General features: G+C 38.9%; 1 pseudogene; it reads left to right on the top strand.

Annotated features, from left to right (window-relative positions):
* The first annotated feature begins 5663 nt into the window (after positions 1-5663).
* LOC122481543 lies at positions 5664-8113 on the top strand (annotated as a pseudogene).
* Positions 8114-11970: the final 3857 nt, after the last annotated feature.

Raw genomic sequence — 11970 nt, forward strand, 5'->3', positions numbered from 1 at the left:
CTCTCAGATGGGAACTCTGTTCTCCCCCATGGGCAATCGAGTACCTCTCCTTTGTCTCTGGCCTCCATCCACTGCCCGCTTTTACACTGTCTATGACCAAGCTGTTAGGCTGCCAGGCGGCACCTCCTTCTGGGTTTTTTCTCAGAGGCGGCTGTGTTTCCCACCCCTCACTTCTGAGAGACTGCAGCTTTGACCCGCTCAGATCCTATGGGGAAGGGTCTCACTAAGCAATGTCTGGTCGCCAGCGCACCCCCCAGGAACGTTCAGGAGACCATGCGGCTGATGCCCAGAGACTGCGGCTAGGTGCCAGCCTGCCCCAGAAAAAGTCCATGCTATTGTGTAGCAGCAGCATTTCAGGGATTATGGTAAATTACAACACACATCTGGCACCAGGTTTCCCCCCTAATGTCCTTGTTCCATCATCAGCGAATGGGATTGTTCTCCGATCTGCTAGCCCCCAACCTGTGCCAAACGTCCTCCCAGCAGGGGACCTGCCACTCTCCATGTGACCTGCGGACCCCTCGGACTTCGCTCTCTGCTCCTGAGGATTCACCCTTCCCACCAGAGATCCACTCCAAGGTATGAGCTTCGGACTTTTAGACTCTGTGCTCCCCCTGTTGATACAGTCTTAATGGAATTTAAACCCTCTCCTTTCTCCTTTCTCCCTTTTTTGTTCAGTCCCTCATGTACTCTTTCTTTTCTCTCTAGCTGCTTTCATGGAGGAGATGCTTTCCCATACTCTCCCCCTGTCTCCGTCCTGTCTCCACAAGCAAAAACAGCTCCTTGCCCTCTGCAGGTTCTCTCTCCCCCAGTTCACCTCTCCGTGCCACATACCTGCTGAGTTCTGTGGCTCAGGTTATGCAGAATGTTGTGTTAATCCTTAAATCAGTTTTCTAGGTGTGCAGGATGGTTTAGTGTTGATATGGCTGCATTTCAGGGACATAAAAAAAAAAAACACTTCCATGCTGTTCCACCATCCTGGCCCCTCCCTCATAGTTTTCTATACTTTTAAACTAACTTACAGATTTGATCCCAAGTCATAAAGTTCTTTTTAAGTTGGTGGAACTTAATGCCCTTTATATTACTGAAGCACCTGGATTCCCCTCACTTTATTGTTAATACTCCATCTTCTTATTTGAAGGCAAACACCAGAAGATAAAAAGATTTTAAAAAAGGACAGTAAAATAAACATGAAAATAAATCCTGGGGATCACTAGAAGACTATATGTAATGCCAAACAATACTTTTTTGGAACATCCTCCAATTATGGTGTGTTTAATCTTGGGTAAATATTAACTATAAATTTAATTATAAGATTGTTAGGTAATATAAGCCAATTTTGCAAAACAAATGAACAAAACTTGAATTCTAGGTTTATGATTATGTATATGCTATGACAACATTTACTCTTTCTTAAGTGTGTAATAATTGCAAAAAAAAAAGCATTTAGAACATATTATTTTCAAATTAAAGGGATAGAGAGCATTTTTAAGAAAAGTCGGCCCTGTCATTGGAGGTACAATCTCCAAAGCTGACAATAAGAATTCAACAGAATTCTATCCATTTTCAAAGGTCTTAAATTGAAACTGATGAATTCTAATATTTCTATGATTCCTGACTTATAACAGTATTAATATGTTACAAAATAGGCCATGTTGAAAATAATGCCATTTACAGAAGGGTTTTCAGGAGTCTGCTACCTTCCTGAAGTTGAAAAACAGGGTAATCATTTTTATCTATATAGGTGGATGTTGATTTGTTTCACTCTTTTCTGTTTTCATATAATCAGGTACTTTTGTTAGTACTATTTCTTTGGTCTTTGAAATTAGTAGATGAGCACAAGTATCAGAGTTTGCATTACTGTTGCTGACTGTCTAGTAGGCAATTTCCATGTTCCACTAAAAACTTAGGAAAGGGAAATTGTCTTGCCTAATAATAAATCCTTAGGATGAAGGAAAGATTGTTTCAATGCTTGAAATTGTGGACAAGAAACAAATATTTACAAAAACTATTCAGGTACTATAAAGGAGGGAAGCTGGCCACTAAGACAACATGTTGGGAGCTAAAGAGAATGACAAATCTCAAAGAAAGGCATTCAGATTATCATCGCCATCATCACCAACATCATGCTGTCCACCATTTGGTCCCTACTTTAAATAATGGTTTCCCCTGAAATAAGGAATTCTAACAATAAAATTGGTCAAGAAATCACACACAATAAACGTTTATTTAGAGATACTCCTGAGTCCTAAGCAAACTATATCTATCAGCAAAATTGCATAGCTGAAATAACTTGGCACAAAATTACACAAAAATTTTTTTCTTCTTGCAACATATTTTATTAGATTTACCTATTACCTAATAGACTTTGCAACTAGAAGGCAAGAATAAAGAAAATTTAAATCTAGAAATAAATATTTACTTAGTACCTAATATTTCTAGAACCTATACCAGAATTATTTCATATGTTAGTTTATTTAATCCTCCCAATAGATTATAAAGAAGGTTTTATCAATCCAGGCACAAATGATGGAACTGCAAACAAAGATAGTAAGTGAATTATTCAATATCACACTAATAAACAACAGATTTAGGACTGGAACCCATGTTTTTCTGTCTTAATCCAATCTCTTTCCACAACATCATAAAAAAAACTATCCTTAATAAACCATTTCAATTATCATGGTGACATTAATGTTTATTGAAAAAGATGTATAGGTATATTTTGAACTTCGTTGTCCAAAGTAGTCTTCACTAACATTGCTTTATTTGGTAATTTCTCTGTGGAAACACTAAACAGTAAACTTTTTTTACAAAATATCAGCAAAGTCTATTTTTCAATTGCGTTGACATAAAGCAAACCAACTTTTATAAAAAATATAAAATAATTTTAATGATGGTAGTGTTGTAATTATGCTCTCTTGTAGAAAATAGCTAAGAGTAACATTTGGCATCACAGAACATTCTGTCATGTGAAATTTGCATTAAAATGTTATTCTGGATGAGAGGTATTTGTCAGTCTCCTTCAAATATCATAGAAATAATTCTCAAATCAATTAAATGCTGCTAACCTAAAAAAATAATGCACTACATTGCCAATTCAGAAAAAGATCTCAGCATCATCACAATTATGCCTGAAAGCATCTGGACAACACAAATTTCAATGTGGCTAAAAGCCTAGTGACACTTTTACTGCAGGATTGCATGACCTCAATCATTCAGTTAGATTTGTGTCTAACTATTGCTTCTAGAATATGATATCTATTTCACACCTGAAAATGAATGCTTTTTAAATATGTTTCATCATTTCTTTCACATTGATTCAGTCTAAGGTATTCCCAAGTGAGAATTTATGAGCACACAGAGAGAAGATACATATATGTATATATAATTGTTAAATGCCAGTGTGTAAAATGATCTCCAAATATCCTTAAATAGAAAAGAATCAATACTACAGCATTTGCTTCCCAGGTTTTCACCACGATTGTAATCATGTAAAATGCATGCATAAAAGCAAACATAAACATTTTAAAAGCCTAGAATGATACCTTTACCCAGCCCTTTGCTGTAGGAAGTTGGCCTTTGTACCAATACAAATTTTTAGCACAGGGATATAATGAAGAGAGCAGCATCAAAAAATCAGAGCACCATTTATTTTCCCCCATAGACACTCCTATTATTAGTATGATACTTAAAATGAACCTCTTTCCTACTTCCTCTGTTCTCTAGGGTTAACTAGCTTTGCTGCAATAACAGGAGCCAATTCTCCCTCCTGCCTGAAGTCTAGACAATAGCTAACCCTGGACCTTTTTCACTTGCCAGAGGTTACAAAGGCATTTATTAGGCATGTGTGAATAGGCCAGTGCAATGAAGAGTCATCGCTAATGTGAACAGCAATCCCTGACTATATGCAAGATATAAAACCTACCCACACAAAGTAACACATTAGCATCTCTATGATAAATATGTGGGATCCAGGCTCAAGGATGGCCCACAATAAACCTCATCCCTAGAATTAACACCCCTGTGTGTTCCCCTGCCACAATGGATAGGACTAGACCATGATATCAAGAGAATATTATAGAAACCACAGAGTGTCACTTCTGAGCCCTGGTCACAAAAGCTTTCTTTCTCTTGGATCATCTACTCTGGGGAAGATAGTCACCATGCATTGGAGAAACTGAAATAGTCCTATGGTGATGCCTTTAGGGTAAGGAACTAAATAAAGCCTCCTGCCAATTTCCAGCACCAATTTATCCACCGTGTGAGTGAACCATCTTGGGAAAGGCTCCGCCAGCCCTAGTCAAGCCTTCAGATGACTGCAGTCTTGGCTGGCATGTAACTACAACCTCAACTACTATGGTAGTTGATACTATGATACAAGATACTATGGTATCTATCTACCTATCTATCTGCTGTACAAAATGTTTTGCTTAGTGTTTTAAGCAATAAATCCCAAGATGGGCCTCTTTGGTTTGAAGGTTATTCTGAGCTGAAGAAAATGGAGGCCATGCTACCTCAAGAGAAACTTTTTCCCCTTCCTTAACTACATAGAAGAATCTAAATTGGGGATCTTTCCCAGAATAAGAGTTATCAGCAGACATAAATTTTATCTGAATGACCCATCTGTATGGCCAGGCAAGCATCTAATTACCAAACACCTGCTTTTCTTCTTCTCGCCCTGTGAAATGCATTCTTTTGACGTCCCAGACCTCCACCCCACTCTACTTAGGTCAGGGTGACATATATACCTCATTTTGCCTGACACTCTTTGGAATTTCCACATGTGTGTTGATTCCCCATATATGTGCTATTAAATCTGATTTTCTCCTGTTAATCTGCCTCATGCCAATTTGATTCTTAGTCCAGCTACAAGAACCCTTGAAGGGGACAGAAATTCTTGCTCCCTGACAACTTTTTGTACACCTACAACTCAAATCTATGCCACATGGATTGGGGATGCAGTAGTGTTCAGGAGAACAAAAATTTCAGTTTAAAGATTTTACTTACCAAATGTTCTGTACTTAGTAAATAATAATTATTATTGCTATAGATTAACAGTATGTATGCTAGGTTGAAGGCTTTAAATTTTTTTTGACATTTTAGTTACCAAATTTATCTCAGATACATACATGAGTAGGCATAGCCCTGATGTTGAAAGGTAACTTACATATTTTCAATTGAAACTGAAACTACTGAAGCTGACAGGTTAAGTTAACAAACGTTTGGCCATGCTACTGTAAAGAAACTCTGGCTGACTTATTTATGAGGCTGTTTTGCATAAGTGGCCCTGACCACAGATGAAACCATCTGAAACTGAAGTACACCAGGATGAATTCTTGCAGTTGCACAGAAAGGTGGGGTGGGGGTGGCGGGCAGGGAAGTAACCTGTGAGGACACACCCTGAGATCCTCCTGTCAATCTGTCAGGTTGGCCAGCCATTTTTTACACATAAGAGCTATGTACCAGCACAATCACTCGGTAGGCGGCGCCTGTGAGAAGCACTACATTCCCCCCTTTTCCAACGGCCAGTTACCTACATCCGCCCTCAAGACACGCCCCACCCCATAAAATCCTGTAAATACTCAGCTCTCCCTTTCCTTGGGGAGGAGGATTTGAGAAATTTTTTCCCATCTCCTTGCGTGGTGCCCTGCATTAAAACCCTTTTTCTCTGCCACAAAAACTGGCGATAGTCTTCAGGCTCAGCTGCACATCACGCAACAGACCCTTGGTGGGTAACACTACCATGGGTGACTTTTGCGCATCCAGAAGCCCCAGCTTGCAGAGATCTGTGTAAACCCTTATTTCACTAGTTTACTTTTTCAAAAACTTAATTAAGAATGAAATTTAAAATTTCTACGGTATAGTTTTATAAAAGTCTGGAATAGTTTTCTTTTTCCTACCTATCCCCTGTATGTCCCTTAAGTTATGTCTGATTTCTCTCTCTTGCCATCCTCCCTTTTCTCACTTCCCATTCACTCCTCAACCTACTGTAGTACGGTGGGTACCAATCATGTTATATTGTTCTTAAAAGGTCACCAAAGGTCTCTTTTTATATCCCCTTTTGTAAGCAGAAAGAGTTAAATGCCCTCAGAAAAAGATGAGACGTAGCTTTCTTGACATAAGTCATTTTAGGCTCCCAGCCACCTTGTGATCTATGCTACTTGCCCAAATCACATTTCTTGCAGAACTTCCTGGGATATTTGCAGTTGCAGAAGAATTGACCTTGGTAATGATTTTAAGGAAACAAACAAACCAAAAGAGAAAAAAGAAAAAGAAAAAAAGGTGAGAACAAACAGCCACTGTCAGGCCAGGAGATAGCCTAATCATATCGGGGACAATAAATCAGTAATAAAAGTCTTCACTGCTGGTTCAGAAGTAAAGATTGACTAACATTCTTGAGCTATCTTTGCTGGATCTAAAGCCCCTTGAGTACTCACAAACAGGACCAACTAAAGCAAAATAATTAACATTGCTGACTCTTGCCAGCCTTCATGACCCGGACCTGGACTCTGGCACTTTAAGATGACTTATGCCCCTTTTCCTACCATGTCCACACATGGTTGGTTCTTGGAGAGTGGGAGGCATTCAGCTGCTCTGTGCCAAAGCCCTGGCACCCCTGTTGTTTGCCTGGCCTACATTTTCTGCCTTCATTCCGGGAGACAGTAGCAGTGAAGGTGAAGTGGATGATGAGAAGGACGGATGCGACTCAAGTTGCATGCCACTTGCGGAAGGAGTTCTCGGCGGGGGCGTCATCAGAGCCTAGAAAGGTCTCGTTGCTCCAGGAGGATGGAGACAGGTCTCCGGTTCTGCCAGATAAGCACAATGACATTTTCTGGGTGGTTGCGGGTGGCTGAGCCCAGGCTCAGCAGAGGCTGGTACAGGTCCTCTCAATTCTCTGTTTGCTGCTGTTCGCCTTCTTTCTCGCCATCATCTACCTGATAGTAAAAGAGTTATATGTTGAGAATTTGAAGAATGAAGAGGATGTAGACACTGCGCTACTAGGATTCTGGACTCTACTTAGCATATCTCTGTCTGCAAGATTCTCCTGCTGTAGCTTTTCTTGCACAGTGACTAATCTTGACTTTTTTGAACCAGGAAGATTTCCTCCTACTCCTCTTTCACCTGCCAGGTGCAAGAAACTGACCACACATTCTTTCCACATGGGCTGCGTAGCATGGCAGAGTGTTGTAGCTGCTCTTATTGTAACATGGTATCTCATGTTAACCCACATTGATACAATATTTTTGGCAAAACTTAGTCCTGATTGTATGAGAGGAAGAGATAGGATAAAATAGGCAGAGGGAAAGTATAGGACCTTAAGTCCCTGGGTGGGGAAAAACACTATTCTGGAACAATGCTGGGAGTGTCTGACCACAGCAAACCACCTTAGGCTTAAGGTCCTTCTTAAGAATGTAACAGACCCCACCTACTCCCCCTCAGGTTTCCCTCTGGAATTTGACAAAAGCTCTAACTCTGGCCGTAGGCCACCCCTCATACAATGGAAACAAGCCAATCAGGAATGGACAACCTAGCACCCAGTGCTATGAAGCCAATAAGGGTAGGACCTGGGAAGGAACAAGGGGAAGGGAAGGGGGAGGGCTGACCAGAACCTTATAGAACAAGGACCCTTGCCTATTGTTGGTTGGCATTCATTTTTGAATATCTCCTCTCTGTAAAGAGAGCTTTCCTACTATTCTTCCTTTATCTTATACTCTAATAAACTTTTGCCTGCTGCTCATTTTGTGTCCCCCTCTTTCTTCCAAGCGGCGAGACAATGAATCCCAGGTATTGTGGTAAAAAATCCTGCAACAATTGCTCTGTAATAACAGGGAAGAGCATCATTTGTCTACTCAGAAGACCAAGAAACTTGCTGTTCATTATGTGGTTTGCATCGTGGGCATTATGGATGACTTTTTTTTTTTTTTTTTTTAAATGCAGGACCTTCTTCAGCATCATTCTAGAGCTTAGGCATTGAGAATATCTGAGTATTATGTTTCAAGTAATTTCTTAAAAGTGTAAGATGTTTACCTCATCTTTTTACTTTTGTGTGCATTGTCCTTATAGATTATAGAAAACATTTTAATGGAAAACAAACACAAATACTTGAATACAAGACATTGGCTACTTTTCTATGTATAATACTACATTTTGTCTAAAAAATACTAGTAGTACCATTTAACTGTGATAGAAATACTTATTTATTCACTGTATTAGGAAAGCAAACAAAGCCTACTACTTTGACATTTTATAGAAGCTACTTCTAAGTCAGAATATTAGTTTTCAATAGTAGCATAGTCACTAGAAGCCGCATTTATATTTTTTAATGGGGTATAGTTCCTTATGTTTTGTTTTTCTTTTACATATTTTCCTACTACATATTGAATTTGTATGTTTTTGGCATTGTTACACCTAGACAAACATAAGTATTAGTTTTCAGCTGGTACAAACCTAATACCATCTTAAATTAGTATTTTGTCTTTTTAAAAAAGCAAAAAACAAAACAAACAAACAAACAAAAGCCATGCTGACCTAAGTTTAAATGAAGTAAACCTATTTTAGTAAAAAAAAAAAAAAAAAAAGACTGAAAAAAGTAAATTATTTCAGCCACTAAAATACTGATAAATTTGAAGTTGTTCATTATCTGTGTTTTCACAGTTGCAGATATTTGTTATTGGTATATATGTTGCAGGATTCTTTTTTACCTCAATACCCGGGATTCATTGTCTTGCCACTTCACAAATGAAGAATGGACACAAAATGAACAGCAGGCAAAAGTTTATTAGAGTATAAGAAAGTAAGAATAGTACAAAAGCTCTCTTTGAAGAGAAGGGGCATTAGAAAGAGAATGCCTGTGACAATGGGCAAGGGACTTTGTTTTATAAGGTTTTGGTTGCTGCCTCCCCCTTCAGATCCAGTTCCCCTTTGTTTCTTCTCAGGTTCACCCTTATTGGCTTGATGGTTCTAGGTACTGGGTTGTTCATTCCTGATTGGCTAGATTCCATTGTGTAAATCAGACTGGTCATACTGTCCCTCCTATAACAGAAGTTTTATAATTTACCTATTTTGGTTTGGTATTTTCTTTTTTTTTAATTTTTTTTATGTTTATTTATTTCTGAGACAGAGAGAGACAGAGCATGAGTGGGGAGGGGCAGAGTGAGAGCGGGAGACACAGAATCCGAAGCAGACTCCAGGCTCTGAGCTGTCAGCACAGAGGGGCTCAAACTCACGAACTGTGAGATCATGACCTGAGCCAAAGTTGGTCGCTCAACCAACTGAGCTACCCAGGTGCCCCTGGTTTGGTATTTTCATTGTCAAATTCCTGAGGAGAACCTGAGGGAATAGGTGGTGTCTGTTACGTTCTAAAGAGGAACCTAAAGCCTGAGGAAGTTTGCTCCTGGTCAGATGCTCCCAGCATTGTTTTAAAATATGTGTTTTTCGCCAGTCAGAGTGGTCAAAATGAACAAATCTGGAGACTATAGATGCTGGAGAGGATGTGGAGAAACGGGAACCCTCTTGCACTGTTGGGAATACAAATTGGTGCAGCCCCTCTGGAAAGCAGTGTGGAGGTTCCTCAAAAAATTAAAAATAGAACTACCCCTAACCCAGCAAGAGCACTGCTAGGAATTTACCCAAGGGATACAGGAGTGCTGATGCATTGGGGCACTTGTACCCCAATGTTTATAGCAGCACTCTCAACAGTAGCCAAATTATGGAAAGAGCCTAAATGTCCATCAACCGCTGAATGAATAAAGAAGTTGTGGTTTATATAAACAATGGAATACTATGTGGCAATGAGAAAGAATGAAATATGGCCCTTTGTAGCAACGTGGATGGAACTGGAGAGTGTGATGCTAAGTGAAATAAGCCATACAGAGAAAGACAGATACCATATGGTTTCACTCTTATGTGGATCCTGAGAAACTTAACAGAAACCCATGGGGGAGGGGAAGGAAAAAAAAAAAGAGGTTAGAGTGGGAGAGAGCCAAAGCATAAGAGACTCTTAAAAACTGAGAACAAACTGAGGGTTGATGGGGGGTGGGAGGGAGGAGAGGGTGGGTGATAGGTATTGAGGAGAGCACCTTTTGGGATGAGCACTGGGTGTTGTATGGAAACCAATTTGACAATAAATTTCATATATTGAAAAATAAATAAATAATAAATAAATAAATAAATAAATAAATAAATAAATAAATAAAATATGTGTTTTTCCCCACCCTGGGACCTCAGGTCCTAACCTTTCCTTTCTGCTTATTTTGTCCTATCTTTCTTTATCATATATATATACATATATATACATATATATATATGTATATGTATGATTACTCCAACAGATTGATATTTTCTTTTTAATAAATATAAATCTGAAATTTTCATATTTAGAGATGCTTGAAATACCTTGATATTAATATCAAAAATTTAGTTACCAAAATAGAAAAGGTATTTTTGAGGCAGTTAAATGTCCTTCTAACAGGCAGCCTATTGACAAATACTTGAGGCAGGTAGAGTATAACAGTTCTCCAGGAACTCCCTACTGTCTCAGTGTTAATACTTTGCTAGAAGGGAAAAAGTACCTTAGCTTGACAATAGCTAGGTCTCCAATATCCTGTGAGTCTTCTTTAGCATATGAAAGTCCCTTTGGAAACTTCCCCTAGACTTTACCTTCCCCAACTCCCAAGTATATAATCAGTCTTTCCTCACAATCCCAGGGCAGCTCATCATCCCCAGGGGTCCTGTCCCCATGCTTTAATAAAATCACCTTTTTCCACTTAAGAAGTCTCAAGAATTCTTTCTTGGCTGTCAACTCCAGACCCCACCACCATTCCAAAACCCTATCATTTTGATATGGTGTATATATGTATAATTATATATATATAGTTTCATAATTTTCCTATTTAAATGTTCTATAATCGTGGTGTTAGTTTTGTTTTCATAGTAATTAAGTCTGATTGTTCCCACTTACTTTCTAAATACCTGTTTAGAAAGTCGCTTCAATTTTAGAAACATGGACTATTTAAAATGCTGTTTTGGGGCACCCAGGTGTTCAGTTGTTAAGCTTCCAACTTCAGCTCAGGTCATGATCTCATGATTCATGAGTTCAAGCCCCATGTCAGGCTCTGTGCTGCTTCAGCAGCTAAAGCCTACTTCAGATTCTGTGTCTCCCTCTTTCTCTGCCCCTCCCCCACTCATGCTTTCTCTCTCTCTCTCTCTCTCTCTCTCTGAAAAATAAAAACATATAAAAATATTTTTAAAAATAAAATGTTGTTTTCCCTGGCCATAGAAAAACTTATCTTAGGAAAACATTGTGTAGCTAAATTACTTATTCAGGCTAAATGGGAAATGAGTATGTTCAGTATGTTCCTGTTATCTGCTAAGTGTTGTTACAAAGTAAATGATTTAATGATATTTCTTTAAAAAATAAATAAATAAAAGGTGACTTTTGCTCCAATGCCAGGCTGAATTTCCCACTGTGCAAATTCCTTCATGAATGTGTACATATCCTTGGCTTAAAACTTCAAGGAGACACTGCTTTGGGAAATATCCCTGGTGTTCTCCATAACTTGTTGCAGGTAAAACCCTTCCTTTCCTCCATTATTTGTGGCAGGTAAAACCCTTCTTTTTCCTATTCTTTGGCTTGCCTGTGCCTTTTGGCTTGGTATCCACCAAGAGGTGAACCCAGTTTCAGGTAACAATTATATTTAACCCTCTGAAGCATGTTGTGATATTGCTGAGTTCTCCTCTACTAAATTTCATGACATCAGTCTTTATTCATTACCTCTCTTGGATGATTTTCCATCTCTTTTGCTAACCTCTTGTGCCAACCTATTAAATCTTTGTTTTCCTAAGATGTCACTTCTCAGCTGTGAGAAATAAGCCCACTGACCCAATCAAAGAAGGGACACTGAGACTAAGAACACAGTGAAGCGAGGCTTTAATTAACGTTTTTGCAAGAGTGGGTGTCTGATGTAC

The sequence above is a fragment of the Prionailurus bengalensis genome, chromosome C1, assembly GCF_016509475.1.
Source record: "Prionailurus bengalensis isolate Pbe53 chromosome C1, Fcat_Pben_1.1_paternal_pri, whole genome shotgun sequence".
In the NCBI taxonomy this organism is placed as follows: Eukaryota; Metazoa; Chordata; class Mammalia; order Carnivora; family Felidae; genus Prionailurus; species Prionailurus bengalensis.